The sequence below is a fragment of the Ovis canadensis genome, chromosome 7 (assembly GCF_042477335.2).
Source record: "Ovis canadensis isolate MfBH-ARS-UI-01 breed Bighorn chromosome 7, ARS-UI_OviCan_v2, whole genome shotgun sequence".
NCBI lineage: Eukaryota > Metazoa > Chordata > Mammalia > Artiodactyla > Bovidae > Ovis > Ovis canadensis.
The window spans coordinates 57,310,203-57,322,717 of record NC_091251.1 but is presented as its reverse complement, the minus strand read 5'-3'; positions in this window follow the sequence as shown (position 1 = coordinate 57,322,717).

Genomic DNA, 12,515 nt, shown 5'->3' with positions numbered 1-12,515 from the left:
TGTATCAGCTTAGCCCAATGTCACGTAGGATTTTTTGGCAACACAATGGCATCACACTCTTGATTTACAAAAAATCATAGCTGATTAAAATCTAAGCCTTTTTAGCTGTTAATAGTTCTCATAGCCTTTATGATATAATTCCATTTTAAGAAATATAAGTTCAGTGAATATACTAAAAACCATTGAATTGTACCCTTTAAATCACTAGGTTGAGTGATTTGTAGATTCTATCTCAATAAACCTGTTAGAAATACAAGTTCGAGAAAGAAAGACATGTGTTTTAGTAAGTGTTGAATTTGATGGGGACTTCCCTGGTGGTACAGTGGTTAAAACTCCATGCTTCCACTGCAGGGGAAATGGGTTCGACCCCTGCTCGGGGAACTAAGATCCCACATGTTGTGCTGTGCATCTGAAAAGAAAAAAATTTGGTATTTTATTAAATAAGTACTAAATTTTAACAGCTATATTACCTCATATAATACTTTCAACACCTTTGAGTCCTACAGGCATTAGAGAACTGGGGCAAGTGGAGGAGCTAGGATGTAAACTCAGGCCTGCCCAGGATGCCCATGTTCATGTGGCGGTCTCTGCATGCCACACCATCTCCCTATCCCCTGCTATGTGTGAGGCGTTGTGACTGGTGCCCAGTTGAAATCAGTGGAGGAGTGTGCCAGGCAGGCAGATGTGCAGGACCACATGGTTCCTGAGAGTAGTAACAGGTGACATCATAATTGAGAGAGATTAATTAGAATCAATTGAAATTAGAAAGATCTAGAAGGTAGCAAAATGTAGGTGTCCTATACACGGAACAAACGTGATTATGGGCAGTGGTGAAAGTAGGCATGGGGGAGGAATAGTGTGAGTGACCCAGACTGGCGGTGTCAGTCAGACAGGACAAGCGGCAGTTTAGTGAGTTCCCAGCTTGGTCCGCATTTCATGTGTGACACCTGGAGAAAATAGATGTAAACAAGTTAAGAGTCCTGATTTTGAAAAGGCCAGGGTCCTGGTCAGATTATGGAAGAGGGGCTAAAACCTGGGGAGCCAAGGACTCAGACTCTACAACAGGGAATTAGAACAAGGACTCAATACCAGATTGAAGGCAAAAGCCGAGAGGCCAGAACCAGGGCATCTGATCAGGACAAGTTACAGGATATCCTAATTATATCCTGAACTACCGAAACAGGGCTGCTTAAGGCCTTCAGCTAGAGACAGGATTTGACGCTGAATCTGGGGAAGGGCCAAAGCTACAGATGAATGTCCAGTGGCCCAGTGACGGGGACTTAGAGCTCCTTAGAAGAGGCCAGTGCCTATCCAGCTGCGCCTTGTTTCGTCTCCTGCAACATGTATGACCAATGACAGCTGTAGGTACATGTACCCCTTTAAAAATATTCAGGGTTAGACACAATTCTGGGCGTGCCATCTACGATGCCAGCTGCTTCCTACTACACAAGAAAGCATTTAAGGAAGTGACTAAGAGAGAACATTGTTTTGGAATAACTATGAATCTGTTCTATTCAGTTTTATCATCAGGAAAAATCACTTGTATGCATGTCTGATTCTGGCAGACCAGTGTGATGGGACCACCCCACCCCCCACAGGGGCATCCCCGTGTGGACCCTGCCTGTGCAACCAGAATGCCTGGCTTGGCCTCTCTTTCTGTGCCAGCTCACTTGCTTAGCCAAGGCTCCTTGGGTTTCACGTAACAGATACAGCTCAAGCTTGCCTGAGCTAAAATGGAGAGTGGGCTGGACATGGGCCAGGGCCGGAAGGGCAGCTGGGCCTCATGGGGGTCAGAACAAAGCCCTGAGAGGCCCCTGGGAATGTACACAGCTATTCTCTCACCCCCTCCCCTTTTCTTCCAGTGGCAACCTGGTTTCTCATCTCTACTTTTTTCTCCCTGACGCTGTTTTAGTCATCTTTCTCTACAGTCCAGTTTTTTCTGCCTCCCAGAGCACGCAGTGAAAATGACCATGCCAGCCCCTAATTGTATGCTGTCCTAGATCTGGGGCCAGTGGCGACTGACCAGAAGGCCTGTGTCCCCATTCCAGATGTCCTGCGGAGAGAGTCTGGCTGTCTCAGTTTGGGTCGGGAGTGTCTCCTCCAATCAGCTGTGGGCCCTTGGGGTGGTAGTGACTCCTGGGGCCTACCCCTGAGGGAGCAGATGGCACAGAAGCTCTTAAAACAGGAGACCCAGACTGAACAAAGACCCCCTAAGGTGCCTACTCCCTCCAAACTGTTAAGACAGCCAGTGGCTCTAAGACCCCCTCCACCCATTCCAGCTGCCTCGCTGTAACTCTGCCTTCTCCCTGAAACGCTGAACGATACCTAAACATAGTTTGTTAACTGAAAAGACCTTCATCACGAGCTTCACCAAACTGATGATGAAGGTTTGCAAGTAAAACATTGTTTTCCATGTAGAATAATCTAGGAACTATACATTAAGGGGAAAAACCAATTTAAACTAAAGACCTACCAAGTACAGTGGAACTGAGCCTGTTTTACAAGGATCTACGTTGCCTAACAGTATATTTTTTACAGGCAACAGAATCACTTAGGTATATGTACAAGCAATTCATTTGCAAAGTGCCTTTTAAAACAGCCCTCATATTATATCTGAATGAAAAGTATCATATTTATACTTCTTTAGGTATCCAAAGAATAAAACCTGAAATCAGAGATTAGAAACAGAAAACCTGCAGGTTCTAACATAAATGAATTTGTGCCTCAGATTGATAAGGTAGCATTAAGGGAACTGGAGCAGGTTTTTAAATCTGAAGGATTTAAAAGAAACTTTATTTGTCTGTATAGGGAAGCTCTTAGTTGCGGCACACAGAATCTTTGGTATTTTTTGTGGAGGCATGTCAACTCTTAGTTGTGGCATGTAGGATATAGTTTCCCAACCAGGAATTTAACATGGAGTCTTGGGAGCATGGAGTCTTAGCATTGAACATCCAGGGTGGTCCCTGAAGGCAATGCTTTAAGTCTCAGAAAGCAGCCAAGACTCCTTCCTTACAGTCTCCAATGATGATGATGATGGTATTATCCGAGCACTGATTTTGTGCCTGGCACTGTGCTAAGCATTTTACATAGATTATCTCATTTAATGTTTATAACATCTTTATGAGATGGATAGTATTATTTTCCACATTTTACAGATGAAGAAACTAAGACACCATGCTAGTCAAGTTCCCACGAATGGTAATTTGCAGAACCAAGATAGAAGCCCAAGTCTGGCTGAAGCTGAAGAACTTAACCAATATAAAATGTTTAGATCTTCAAGCAAGAAGTTTTTTTTTTAATTGAAAATGAAGTTCCCTAATGGACAGAAGGAATTCCTATCATTTTTTATTTCAGGAGGAGTTTTCATTTTCAATGCATCTAAGCAAGTTTGTTTCTTTTGCTTTTGATCAGAGTATATCATGAGAAATGCTGGGTTGGATGAAGCACAAGCTGGAATCAAGATTGCTGGGAGAAATATCAACAACCTCAGATATGATTATGGCAGAAAGCAAAGAACTAAAGAGCCTCTTGATGAAAGTGAAAGAGGAGAGTGAAAAAGTTGGCTTAAAACTCAACATTCAGAAAACTAAGATCATGGCATCTGGTCCCATCACTTCATGGCAAATAGATGGGGAAACAATGGAAACAGTGAGAGACTTTATTTTTGGGGGCTCCAAAATCACTCCAGATGGTGACTGCAGCCATGAAATTAAAAGATGCTTACTCCTTGGAAGAAAAGTTATGACCAACCTAGACAGCATATTCGGAGAAGGCAATGGCACCCCACTCCAGTACTCTTGCCTGGAAAATCCTATGGACGGAGGAGCCTGGAAGGCTGCAGTCCATGGGGTTGCTAAGAGTCAGATATGACTGAGCGACTTCACTCACTTTTCACTTTCATGCATTGGAGAAGGAAATAGCAACCCACTCCAGTGTTCTTGCCTGGAGAATCCCAGGGACGGGGGATCCTGGTGGGCTGCCGTCGATGGGGTCGCACAGAGTCAGACACGACTGAAGTGACTTAGCAGCAGCAGACAGCATATTAAAAAGCAGAGACATTACTTTGCCAACAAAGTTCTGTCTAGTCAAAGCTATGGTTTTTTCAGTAGTCATGTATGGATGTGAGAGTTGGACTATAAAGAAAGCTGAGCGCTGAAGAATTGATGCTTTTGAACTGTGGTGTTGGAGAAGATTCTTGAGAGTCCCTTGGACTGTAAGGATATCCAACAAGTCCATCCTAAAGGAAATCAGTCCTGACTATTCATTGGAAGGACTGATGTTGGAGCTGAAACTCCAATACTTTGGCCACTTGATGGGAAGAACTGACTAATTTGAAAAGACCCTGATGCTGGAAAAGAGTGTAGGTGGGAGGAGAAGGGGATGATAGGATGAGATGGTTGGATGGCATCACCGACTCAATGGACATGAGTCTGAGTAAACTCTGGGAGTTGGTGATGGAAGGGAGGCCTGGTGTGCTGCAGTCCATGGGGTCCCAAAGAGTCGGACACGACTGAGCGACTGAACTGAACTGAAGAAAGGCACTGATGTCGAGGGGAATGTAAAAATGTTTAAGGGTAAAAATGTTAAAAATGTCTTAGGGTTTTTAAGGAGCTCAAGGTCATCTAATATTGAGCAAGAGGATATACAAATAGTTATAATAGAACACTGAATATGAGGTGCTATCCCAGTAACATCTTTGCTCCAGGAAATGAAGGAAAGGAACAATCATCTCTAAGTATATAAAAGTTATGATTTGCTGCATATGAATGTTGTTAGCTGAATCATGTGAGGGATAGAAATCCCTTGTTAGCCAAAGTAATCAACTATTCTCAGGTGTGATTCTCAGCAGGACCACTATGATTTCTGGTTAATCATGTACCTGTGTCTTTAAGTGAACTGTGAGTTGTGACCCTTTGTAATAAGATATAAGACTAAAAGAAGGAATGGATCTTAGGTTTGATCCTTGTTGCCTGTTCTCAGTAAACAAACACTATCCCTAAAGAAAGCACCTCTACCATGAGCTGCCAGCCAGCAAAATCTGGGACAACAGGGAGAAGTGCAAAAAAAAAAAAAAAAAAAAGCTCTCCCCTCAACACGAAACTTTCAGTCTCAAGATCTTTCCAAAACAGCCCCAGGAATAAATGAGTACACCTGTTCTTTGTCCTTTGATTGCAGAAACCAGTCCACCATCTGCAGCCAGCTGGATCCAGTGGGTCTTGGTGCCGCCTGCCATCAGAAATCTGAACTGTGCACTGATCGCTTGCTCTGTGCTCCACTGCCAAGACCAAACCTGCTTTTTGCTCAGGTAAGGCGAGCCCAGCTGTGCTTTTCTTCACCCCTGAAGTCAGCAGTGGTCTGTGAACAGGACTTAGAGGCTTAACTGTGGCAGTAGAAAGCAAGATGAACTCCAGACTCTGGTTAAAATAGTTCTAATGCTCCTTTTCATTTGTATACAACTTTGCATGACAAAAGCCATCACAATCACCATTAATTAAACCTACCACTCAGCTCCCTCTGAGCCATAGTCTGCTCATTTTACAGCTGACAAAACAGATAGTAAGGGATAGTTAGGGATTTGCTGAGGTGAAGTGGTGCTCACCCAAGGAACCTTGCCCCGGTTCCCTTTTTAGTTCATTCTTTTTTTTTTTTTTGGCCTGGAAGAGGCCTTCAGAGTACCCAGTTCTTAACTCCAAGCACCTAAGGACATCATCAGCTGGCAAGAGCTGCTTGGCAGCAGAATGATAGCCATTATGATTGGAGCACAGTGTGCAGCTTAAATTATTTGAAAACAGCCAACTCTTATTTTTCTGGCTCTCAGTGAGTGTTAAACACATATGCACATAAAGTTTCTCCCGTCAGGCCAGAGAGCAGGCCACAACATGTGGGCAGTTGTAGCAATGCTGCGTTTGACATTTGACCTGGTGGAAAGCAGCCTGCTCGCTACCCACTCTTACCAGATTCTTTACATTAAAATTTCAAATGAATTCAGAAGTGAACCTATTCCAAGAGCAGGCCTAGTCCCATATTGGTGGGATGTGGGGAAGAGGAAAACTGGAGGCCCACATACCATATGTCTGGGTAAAAATTGTAGCTGAAGCTAACAAGCTAGTTAGCCTTCATAGGCCAGTTAACTTTCCCTATCTTGACAGACTTGTCTTTATAATGACCTGTAATATTAGTCTGACTGATGCAGAACTTCTCAGAGCTCCACATCAAAATGGTCTGGTTCCAGGAGAACAGTTCTGACTTAATGTCCTTCCCCACCCACAGGCCTGGCCCATATCAGAAAGGGCCTCATATACATTCAGTGATGATCCCAGCCCACATCTGTGCAAGTTCCTGCCACATCAGCACCCCCTCATGACAACCACCTTGGGCCTGTGGTACCACAATCAATGGCACAATCTACCCTTGAAAGGATAGATCAGGAAAAGAGGTTCATACTAATTGAAGAAGCAGGGACTTGGGTAGGGAATTCTGGGCCTAAAAGTAGGGCAGGGCTCTGAGTGAATAAATCACTTGGCCTATGGATTCCTTGCCTAGTGAAGAGGAGGGGCCAGAAGAGAACAAGAGGGGGCTCTCTAAAGAGTGGCCCCAGGGAGGGGACTCTCTAAAGAGTGGCCCCAGGGAGGGGACTCTCTAAAGAGTGGGCCCAGGGAGGGGGCTCTCTAAAGAGTGGGCTCAGGGTGGGCCCAGGGAGGGGGCTCTCTAAAGAGTGGGCCCAGGGAGGGGCCTCTTGCCATGATCTAAGAGCAAATGATATCTGGCCAAAGAATAAGTCATCCAGAAGTATGAGTTAATATTGGAGTCTATACAAATCTGGTTACCATAAATAATTTCATTTCAGCTGTAAGACCCAGAGGCATGAGCTGTTTCAAATGTTATGTGTGCCGCCTTCCACAAATAACTTAACTTACTCGGGGCAATAGGCATGGTCTTCAGTAGGTATAAGGGCCAGAAACCAAATGAATCAGCTCTGTAATTAAATATTTTACTAGAGAGGGTGAGCTCGCATAAAAATAACCAGATGTCTGAACTCTAGGTGGTGACACTAAGTAAGGTACCCCTGCTATTGCCACCCCAAAATGGACGAATTAGGAAGAAAAAGAGAAGCATGACTCCCTGGTGCCCTGGAAATGTGCTGCCATGCTCTTTGTGGAGGGGTCCTTAGGTCAGTCAAGGTTGCTAGGACCCTGGGACAAAACAGATCCCTCTGTCCACATCATTTTCCATAGCATCAGAGTCATAATCCCAGTCCTGGGGCTTGAGATGAAAAGAGGTTTACATCACAAGCTTTCTTATTAACTCATATCTCTATTTTGTTTCAATTAATGATTCACAACATTTAATTTTAAGGAAACTATATCCACATATAAAAAGTATTTTTATCACCAAATTCTGAAGGCAAGACTTCCCTGGTGGCACAGTGGATAAGAATCTACCTGCCAGTGCAGGGGACACAGGTTTGATCCCTGGTCCAGGAAGATTCCACAACTAAGCCCGTGCACCACAGTACTGAGCCTGTGAGTCGCAACTACTGAGCTCACATGCTGCACCTACTGAAGCCTGTGCACTCTCGGGCCTGCTGGCTGCAACTGCTGAGCCTGCGTGCTGCAGCTACTGAGGCTCACGTGCCTAGAGCCCATGCTCTACAACAAGAGAAGCCACCGCACTGAGAAGCATTGTGCAGCACCACAGTGAAGAGCCCCTGCTCACGGCAACTAGAGAAAACCTGTGCAAAGCAATAAAGACCCGGTCAGCCAAAAATAAATGATTAAATAAAATCATTAAAAAATTCTTAAGGCAAAAGATATAAATAAGGAAATGTATAAGATGTATATTTTGATGCTAATTTGTGGCTGCTGTTTATGTCAGTGCCAACAGCATTGAATTCTGGATTCTTTTGTTTTTTAAAGAATGAGATGTAAAAAATATATATATATATTTATTTGGTTGCATTAGGTCTTAGTTGCAGCATGTGGGATCTTTAATCTGATATTTGAAATCTTAGGTGTGGCATGTGGGGTCTGGTTCCCTGACCAGGGATCGAACCCGGGCTCCCTAAATTGGGAGCATGGAGTGTTAGCCACTGGACCACCAGGGAAGCCCCTGAATTCTAAAGTCTTGATTCAAAGGCTTTAGTCCAACCTTCTACAGTTTTGTTCCTAATCTATGAAGGATATATTTCCTTAATGATCTTTAGATCGTGTTTATATAAATTAATTATTATTATTATTTTGCTTTTAAAATGGAGATAAAAATACAGTCCAAATCAGAATAAAACAGTCAATTCACACCATCAGATAGTGGTCACATCTGCAGTGTGGACAGATAGGTTCTCTTCCTGCCCCCATAGACTTCTCCACCAAAGATCCTCTATCTGTTCACAGAGCCTCTTTCTGTAGAGCCAGGGATAGTCTGTGTGCCTATACTGACCCCATTTCTGGTTGTCACTTGATAACATGACCCAGCTACTTTGGTGTTGCCACCCACAAAACTGGCCTACTTCCTGAAAGTATGCCCTCTGCCTCCCCACCATAGTTTAAATTTCCATGCTATCTGATTCATCTTCCTTGCCCTTCCAGTTCAGGTGAATTATAGGTCCAAAGAAGGGGACTTGGTGCTGTCAATAAGACTTTGCTGGAATGCTATAGTTCTGTCATCGAATGACAAGTATGAATCTCAGATGATGTTGATAGCTGCTGATAGTATCTGATGTCACTGATACAAGGAATGTAACTTCTCATTTATCCAGAATAGTTAGGGAACAGGTAGTTCTAATAAACTGCAATCTGCTTAACTATAGACTACCAGTTTTGAAAGAAAAATAAACTAATTTGGAAGGAACTATAATTGGCAGATCATAATTTTACCTGGCCTTGTAATTATTTATGTGTGCACTCCACCTCCCCTGCAAGGCCATTGAGTTCTTAAAGGATGATTTGTATCGGTTTCATCTTTATTCCCCTTATTGTACTTAGAGAGTTGCTTTATATATTATAGACGCTAAAAAATGTTTTTATTAAATGAATGAAAATACAGTTGATCCTTGAACAATGTGGGGAAAGGGTGCCTACCCCACATAGTCAAAAATCTGCATATAACTTTTCATTTCTCAAAACTTAACTGCTAATAGCCTACTATTGAATGGAAGCATTACCAATGACATAACAGTCCATTAACATATATTTTGTATGTTATATGTAGTGTATATAGTATATTCTTATAATGAAATAAGCTACAGAAAATTTTATTAGGAAAATCATAAGGAAGAAAAAACTTTTACAGTACTATACTGTATTTATTGATACTGTTTAAGTTATTTGTTTACAAGATCAATCTTCGGTCAGTACCTGCATCCATGTTGTCTCACATGATACAAAACACTGTGGATGTCACACTTTTACCCAAAACCTTGGTTTACCACATGGTGGGTGTTGAGCCAAAAGACACAACCAAGCCAAAGATTGGAAAGAAGTATTTATTACTTGCAGCAAGTAAGGACAATGCTGGACATCTTTCCCAAAGAAGTGTCTCCCCAAACAGCAAAACTAGAGGTGTTTTAAGCCAAAGGTACATGCATGTGTATGTAGGAGCTTGAGCAGAGAAGAATTCAGTGCAGAATTGAGGCAGATGTCAAGAGAGTCCAAACTTTAGTTGATTGAAGTCACATGGGTCAGAAAAGGTCAACATCATTCCTTAGATTCAGGTTGATCTGGTAATTTAAGTGCTTCAGGCTCTTCTTTACCATTGAAATACAACTGGGAGTCTTTACAGCTGATTTTTTATCTTTGCTATTGTTATTTCTCTTGCCTGATGACAGTCATTTATTCCTGCATTCTTTTGTTCCCTTAAGATTATTAATTAGACCTGTCCAAGGACAATCACTGTGGCCAGGCTTAGATTACAAAATGACTTAGGCCAAAAGTGGCTTCTCTTTGTCAAGAAAGTCATGCCTAGTTTTCTTTCTCTGGGGACCTCCTACCCAATCTGCTTACAAAATCCCCCTTTAAGAAATTTCAGTCTTCAGTCTTGAGGGGTATGGGACTGAAGGTAAGACTTCTGTAATTGCTTCCTGCTGAGAATGGATGTTTCAGTTTCCTGAATTAGAGGAGTGAAATTCTCTTGTTGCTGGAGCTAGGTCAGTTTTGGGGTCCACCAAAGTAGTGTCTGAACCTTGCTTCAGTAGCATTATTCTAGCAGGTGTAGAAGACGCACAGTGGGAGAGACAATTAACAGCAACACCCAACATCATTAGCAGAGACTTGAGCCAGGAGCCCCCAAACCAAACCATTTTTCTTATGTTTTCACTAAACTGGGAAGGGAACCTTCAGAGAGGAAGTTTGACTTTTTCATGTGGATCATAAGGTGAGTCACATTAGAAAATTCATCAGGAATTAAAAACAGTGTTTGGTATATATTATAGCATTTGGGAGGCTTTTAACATATCAAGGGCCATTTTTTCATCACAGAAACTTCTGAGTTGATTAGACTGACAGCCTGATTACTGTTGTTAAGGCTTGCTGGGTAAATTTTGCTAAAGCCTTTATGAGAGTGATGTCTTCTATGTTTGATTTCTTTCTTTCTTTCTTTTGACTACGCCATGCATTTTGTGAGATCTTAGTTCCAGAGATTGAACCCCAGACCCAGTGCAGTGAAAGTTGAAAGTGTCGAGTCCTAAACACTGGACCACCAGGGAGTTTCCTTTAATGTTTGATTTTCTAAAAGTAGTCCTCTTCTTAATGGCCAAAGCAGATGTACAATGCATGTTCTATAGGCCACAAAACAGGCCACTCTGGTCAGTAAAGTTTAAGTTAAATCATGTATAAGCCAGCATGACTTACCCCCATACCTCAGTGAGAAGATTTTTGTCATTTCCCCTCTTGATCTCAAGTCTTCTAATGCACAAAAATACTTGTCCCTTGATGCCAGGGTGGTTGCAGTCTGTCCTGGGTCCATCATGTCCCTTGGTGCTAGGCCTCCTTTTTGTTAATATAGAAATATTTGCCTAGGTATCCACACTGGGGGAGAATTTATCAGATTATCTGTAGAGAGGCTCAGAGGTATGTTACTTGGGAAGCATTTTATAGATTACACATTTATCAGTTGTATCAAATTATAACACAGATATTGTATATGTGCTTTTAGCCCTAGACTTAAAGCAAGCAGAGATACCTGTCATGAGTAGTTATACTCTGTGACAATTTCACTAGATAATTTTCTTTTCCTCCTGAACATCCAGGGCAAATGTATGGCTAACACAATAACTTTCGATTTTGATAGGGCCTTAACATGGGGTGTTGGATCTTCATCTAAAAACAGATTGTCGTGGTAAGCTTTAGAAACAAACTTAAGAGTGTCCCTTTAACAATTCATTTAAACTTTATAATTATGTAACTTAACAATAAGTAGCTATCTGGCAGTTGAGTCTCAGACAGTAACTACAGACTTCAATTAACAAAACTAGATTTTAATATCCACTGAAACATTTTTTTCCTCTAAAGTTAACCTCACTTTTACCAAATGTAGCCAAATTAAGACCAATTTGTTTGCAGAATAAGTCTGATTGATTAATTACTTAGCCTCTTTTAAATTGGTTGGTTTGGAGCTTTTCATAAGGGATCTCAGATTGAAATGTTGAAAGATTTCTCAAAACGAGAAAAGCCATTCTGTGGGCCTGTCACAGATTTCACCTGCAACATCTACAGATTTGAGTGAATTCCACCATTTTCAAGGTCTCCAGAATACCTTGAGTTTCCTATATCTGTTAGGAGGTGGCCTTCCTTATTTACCTGATAAAGCTGTTGAAAGCTTAAAGGTTTCTAATTTTTGGAGGAATCAGGTGGAGAGAAAAGATAAACATTTCCGTTTTACTTCCAAAGGTGTAATTTACCAAATTGCTGTTAGTCATAATTAGCTTGAGAGGGAGTGTATCATTACATCTGGAAAACACAGATTAAAGCCAGTAATATTTTAGACAAAAACCCTAAAAATTATAACCATATTCATCAGTTCACTCAGTAACTGATCCTTTTTGTTAATAGTTTTATGAAGCCATCAGGTTTTCATTCAGTTTAGTTTAGTTCAGTCACTCAGTCGTGTCCGACTCTCTGCGATCCCAGGGACTGCAGAATGCCAGGCCTCCATGTCCATCACTAACTCCCGGAGTTTACTCAAATTCATGTCCGTTGAATCGGTGATGCCATCCAACCATTTTGTCGTCTGTTGTCCCCTTCTCCTCCCACCTACAATCTTTTTCAGCATCAGGGTCTTTTCAAATGAGTCAGTTCTTCCCATCAGGTGGCCAAAGTATTAGAGTTTCAGCTTCAGCATCAGTCCTTCCAATGAACACCCAGCACTGATCTCCTTTAGGATGGACTGGTTGGATCTCCTTGCAGTCCAAGGGACTCTCAAGAGTCTTCTCCAACACCACACTTCAAAAGCATCAATTCTTCGGAGCTCAACTTTCTTTACAGTCCAATTCTCACATCCATACATGACCACAACATAGCCTT